The sequence below is a fragment of the Oncorhynchus gorbuscha genome, linkage group LG04 (genome assembly GCF_021184085.1).
Source record: "Oncorhynchus gorbuscha isolate QuinsamMale2020 ecotype Even-year linkage group LG04, OgorEven_v1.0, whole genome shotgun sequence".
Classification (NCBI taxonomy): Eukaryota; Metazoa; Chordata; class Actinopteri; order Salmoniformes; family Salmonidae; genus Oncorhynchus; species Oncorhynchus gorbuscha.
In genome coordinates this window covers 66,650,908-66,657,072 of record NC_060176.1, presented here as the reverse complement: position 1 = coordinate 66,657,072, position 6,165 = coordinate 66,650,908, and positions in this window count along the sequence as shown.

Here is a 6,165-nt window from a genome sequence, read left to right as displayed (position 1 = left end):
GGCAGCCATTTATGGAAGCTGTATCAGCCCTTTTCTGCAAGTAGTAGTCCCATGGAATGTGTATACAAGCACGTTAGAGACAAACAAAACAAGAAAATGGCATGGATGCCAAATTGAAAGGACATAGTTTATCAACTGTACCTTTAGTACAATAATTTAAAAAAAAAAACATTTTTTAAAACTTTTCCTCCCACACATTTTGAGGAGTGGACACTTCTGGTTTTCATTATATTCCCCTCTAATCAAGGACGCCCTTTTCACACTACTGCGCTAAACCATATAAATTGATAGCAGTGGTAGAAAACGTAGCCAATTGTCATACTTGAGTATAGGTAAAGATACCCTAACCCTACTATTGTGTTGCGGGTCAATTTTACCCATTTCCACTTTTGAGTTGTCTAAAATACGAGTTAATGTCTCTTTTTCTCCATGGATTTAAATGAGTTTTCCTCATTTAGGTCATGAACCTAATTTCAAAATGTGGACACGAACTGATGTGTTGTGGAATGTCTGTAGATTTTGTATACAAACATGATGTTGTGGGTCATTTTGATATTTGATAGATATTTGCTCAGGTCCAAATTACACAAGTAAATTTGATGTAGTTTGTTTTGACTAGTTCTGGTTGAATTTTTATAATTATGTTTGGCTGAAAATGAGCTTTCCCAAGCATCTCTTTATTTGCGCAAGATCAGCAGATCTCTGACACAGACACTCAAAAACGTGCTCCAAAAGATTTTCAGTGAATGAAGCCTAATCACAAATTCTGGACTGTGACAGTAAATTAGAAGAGGTTTCAGAGACAGAGGACAATGCTGTTGATGATCCAGATTGTGAATTTTTCTTTGGTGAAGAGGATTCAGGGGAGTCTGCCATTCCATCACCTCCATCAGATGAGAGAGCATGCAACAACCATCATCCAGAGAAGGGAGGACATGGAAGTCTAAAGATGGTCACCATCACCACAACAAAGTCAAGGACTGTCAGCTTCCAATTGAAACCAAATTGTTCCGGGACCTACACGATTTGCTCTGTCCCCCTTGACAAGACAGTAAAACCAGCACCACTTGTGTAGAATGCAATAAATACACCTGCAGAAAGAACACAGGTACATTGTGTTCAACATGTGGAGAGAAAGACTGAAGGGATCATTTTTTTTATTTTTTATATTTTATTTTGCATTTTCCAATTACGAACATTCAAAACAAAAGTGAAAAGATATTAGACAACGATAGGACAAAGTGACAGTAACAGACGAACGTAACAAAAATAAATTATAATTATAGTTATATAAACAAACACAATAAAAATAACAAAAAATATATATATTAAAAATAAAAAAATAACGAGACATTGGATCACCTGCCGTAGGCTACATAATATACATTACGTATGAAACATTATGTGAGGATTAAACAAAAAATCAAATTTTATTTGTCACATACACATGGTTAGCAGATGTTGATGGGAGTGTAGCGAAATGCTTGTGCTTCTAGTTCCGACAATGCAGTGATAACCAACAAGTAATCTAACTAACAATTCCAAAACTACTGTCTTATACACAGTGTAAGGGGATAAGGAATATGTACATAAGGATATATGTCTGCTAAATGACTTAAATGTAAATGTAAATATGAATGAGTGATGGTACAGAGCAGCATACAGTAGATAGTATCGAGTACAGTATATACATATGCATATGAGATGAATAATGTAGGGTAAGTAACATTATATAAGGTAGCATTGTTTAAAGTGGCTAGTGATATATTTACATCATTTCCCATCAATTCCCATTATTAAAGTGGCTGGAGTTGGGTCAGTGTCAATGACAGAGTGTTGGCAGCAGCCACTCAATGTTAGTGGTGGCTGTTTAACAGTCTGATGGCCTTGAGATAGAAGCTGTTTTTCAGTCTCTCGGTCCCAGCTTTGATGCACCTGTACTGACCTCGCCTTCTGGATGATAGCGGGGTGAACAGGCAGTGGTTCGGGTGGTTGATGTCCTTGATGATCTTTATGGCCTTCCTGTAACATCGGGTGGTGTAGGTGTCCTGGAGGGCAGGTAGTTCGCCCCCGGTGATGCGTTGTGCAGACCTCACTACCCTCTGGAGAGCCTTACGGTTGAGGGCGGAGCAGTTGCCGTACCAGGCGGTGATACAGCCCGCCAGGATGCTCTCGATTGTGCATCTGTAGAAGTTTGTGAGTGCTTTTGGTGACAAGCCAAATTTCTTCAGCCTCCTGAGGTTGAAGAGGCACTGCTGCGCCTTCTTCACGACGCTGTCAGTGTGAGTGGACCAATTCAGTTTGTCTGTGATGTGTATGCCGAGGAACTTAAAACTCGCTACCCTCTCCACTACTGTTCCATCGATGTGGATAGGGGGGTGTTCCCTCTGCTGTTTCCTGAAGTCCACAATCATCTCCTTAGTTTTGTTGATGTTGAGTGTGAGGTTATTTTCCTGACACCACACTCCGAGGGCCCTCACCTCCTCCCTGTAGGCCATCTCATCGTTGTTGGTAATCAAGCCTACCACTGTTGTGTCGTCCGCAAACTTGATGATTGAGTTGGAGGCGTGCGTGGCCACGCAGTCGTGGGTGAACAGGGAGTACAGGAGAGGGCTCAGAATGCACCCTTGTGGGGCCCCCGTGTTGAGGATCAGCGGGGAGATGTTGTTGCCTATCCTCACCACCTGGGGGCGGCCCGTCAGAAAGTCCAGTACCCAGTTGCACAGGGCGGGGTCGAGACCCAGGGTCTCGAGATTGATGACGAGCTTGGAGGGTACTATGGTGTTGAATGCCGAGCTGTAGTCGATGAACAGCATTCTCACATAGGTATTCCTCTTGTCCAGGTGGGTTAGGGCAGTGTGCAGTGTGGTTGAGATTGCATCGTCTGTGGACCTGTTTGGGCGGTAAGCAAATTGGAGTGGGTCTAGGGTGTCAGGTAGGGTGGAGGTGATATGGTCCTTGACTAGTCTCTCAAAGCACTTCATGATGACGGAAGTGAGTGCTACGGGGCGGTAGTCGTTTAGCTCAGTTACCTTAGCTTTCTTGGGAACAGGAACAATGGTGGCCCTCTTGAAGCATGTGGGAACAGCAGACTGGTATAGGGATTGATTGAATATGTCCGTAAACACACCGGCCAGCTGGTCTGCGCATGCTCTGAAGGCGCGGCTGGGGATGCCGTCTGGGCCTGCAGCCTTGCGAGGGTTAACACGTTTAAATGTCTTACTCAACTCGGCTGCAGTGAAGGAGAGACAGCATGTTTTCGTTGCAGGCCGTGTCAGTGGCACTGTATTGTCCTCAAAGCGGGCAAAAAAGTTATTTAGTCTGCCTGGGAGCAAGACATCCTGGTCCGTGACTGGGCTGGGTTTCTTCTTGTAGTCGGTGATTGACTGTAGACCCTGCCACATGCCTCTTGTGTCTGAGCCGTTGAATTGAGATTCTACTTTGTCTCTGTACTGACGCTTAGCTTGTTTAATAGCCTTGCGGAGGGAATAGCTGCACTGTTTGTATTCGGTCATGTTGCCAGACACCTTGCCCTGATTAAAAGCAGTGGTTTGCGCTTTCAGTTTCACAGCGAATGCTGCCATCAATCCACGGTTTCTGGTTAGGGAATGTTTTTATCGTTGCTATGGGAATGACATCTTCAAGGCAAGTTCTAATGAACTCGCACACCGAATCAGCGTATTCGTCAATATTTTTATCTGACGCAATACGAAACATGTCCCAGTCCACGTGATGGAAGCAGTCTTGGAGTGTGGAGTCCGCTTGGTCTGACCAGCGTTGGACAGACCTCAGCGTGGGAGCCTCTTGTTTTAGTTTCTGCCTGTAGGCAGGGATCAACAAAATGGAGTCGTGGTCAGCTTTTCCGAAAGGGGGGCGGGGCAGGGCCTTATATGCGTCGCGGAAGTTAGAGTAAGAATTTTCCAAGGTTTTACCACCCCTGGTTGCGCAATCGATATGCTGATAAAATTTAGTCTTGTTTTCAGATTAGCTTTGTTAAAATCCCCAGCTACAATGAATGCAGTCTCCGGATAAATGGTTTCCAGTTCGCAAAGAGTTAAATAAAGTTCGTTCAGAGCCATCGATGTGTCTGCTTGGGGGGGGATATATAAGGCTGTGATTATAATCTCGATTGTGCATCTGTAGATGCGTGTCTTGTCTGAAGGGATCATTTTGACCAATAGGGTAAAATCACACCTAAGTGTTACTGGGAAATACAAGAAAAATGTATACTTGGGGAAATATAAAATGCTTGTTTGTGAGAAGGAAATATGTTTAACAAATATTGAGTTTTTGAAATCAAATGTTGTATTATTTTTGAAAGGTCTGACAAGACAAAATAAAGTCTGGGCTGTTTTTACTTTATTCTTTGACTGTCATGAGTGCGTTTAAACTGTGCGGATCAATCTGACCCATACCACAATGGACATACTTATTTTTCAGCAAAGCACAAGTGTTAATAAAAAATGTAAAAGTCTAAAAGTATTTGGTTTTAAATGTTATCAGGTACAGTGGTAGAAAACGTACTCAATTGTCATATGAGTAGAAGTAAATGCTATTTATAAAATTCCTTATATTAAGCAAACTAGATGGCAAAAAGTTGTAGCAGATTAGTCAACCCTATGGCAAAAATGTATGTCCTGAAGGATGCCATTGATGGATATCTCAGTCCATCACCATACCTTGGGTACCTTTTAGAGAGCATGGTGTACCAACTCAGTCTTGCACCAGAGGACAATCTGTTTAGGTGGAACTCAACTGAAAATACAGTCAAGTTTTGGAGTTAAGTCAATAACTACACGGACTCTTCTGGGTCAAATCCATTTGAAGAACTGTGCAAAGCTGCACTCACTGCCCTCTCCTTGCCACACTCAAATGCAGAGGTTGAACAGCTGTTCAGCCAAATGAGTATAGTCAAGTCAAAGTTAAGAAATCGTGTCACTGCACACTCTCAGCTCCACACTCCTGGTGCGGTATGGACTGAAGCTGGCTGGTGATACCTGTTACCAGCATAAACTACCAAGTGAAGTTCTGCAGCAGTTTGGCACCACAGCAGCATACAGCTTTAAGGCCACTCCATCCTCTTCTGTTGGTTCCAGCTCTGTGACAATGCAGTTGGACAGTGAAGATGAAGAGGATTTCCTTGCCAATTTATGATTCATCATATTTACAGTACATATGCAAGGAGTGGACTTTCTGGAACTGGTGGAGACACACAGCTGATGGTGGCAGTGTGTACTGCAGTGTGTGTGAGAACAGTGGCAATATCTGGAGGAAACCATTGAGCAGCTAGCCAGCCAAGCAGCACAACAACCTGGAGAGAGCTGGAGAGTGATGCCTAGCGCACACATCATTATTTGATTTAAGTTGCTTGTTCAATAAGATAGCATATATACCTTGTTCTTAGCTTGTACCTATAATTGTTAATCAGTTAGGTAGCATGTTAACTACCAATACACTGCATAAAACTACAAATTGTTCAGAATGTGTATGTTTACTAGTTAAAAAGAAAATAAATAAAATGTAATTGTTCAATAATGTGTAATTGTTCAATAATTCAATGTGTTGTGTTTAAAAATATAAAATATGTTGTGTTTATATTACTTTTACAAATAAAAAAATATGATAAACAAATCTAAACTAACACATGTCAAATCATATTTTTCACCGAGATGGCCAGTCAATTTGAGTAACGTTATTGTATATTCTACGCAATGACGCAGTTTTGCGTAATGGCGTCATCACACAATGACATCACAATGTCTTTTAGCAACAAATTGACCTGCCTCTAGCAACTTCCCCTGAAAATGAAAATGAGTTGGCAACACTGCCCACAAGCATGCAATGGCTGCAGCATTATGTTGGTGAAGAACAACTTCAGAAACTTGCAGTCAAAACTAAATTACCCTTGATCACATGATTTATGTAAAGTTCATGCAGTCTACATGTAGGCGCAAGTCGGAAACATTTTATCCCCATAATGCAACACTTTGAAAGCAGTGACCAGCAATGGCCACAGACTTGACAAAAGTGATCCGCTCGAATGAGCACATTGTTTTTGACCCCAGGAATAGCCCTGTAGAATGACCATGACTGATTTTTCCCATAACTTTTTCTAGTGTAAACAAACAAATACATATGGTTGAACAGTGTAAACAAAGTAGTGCC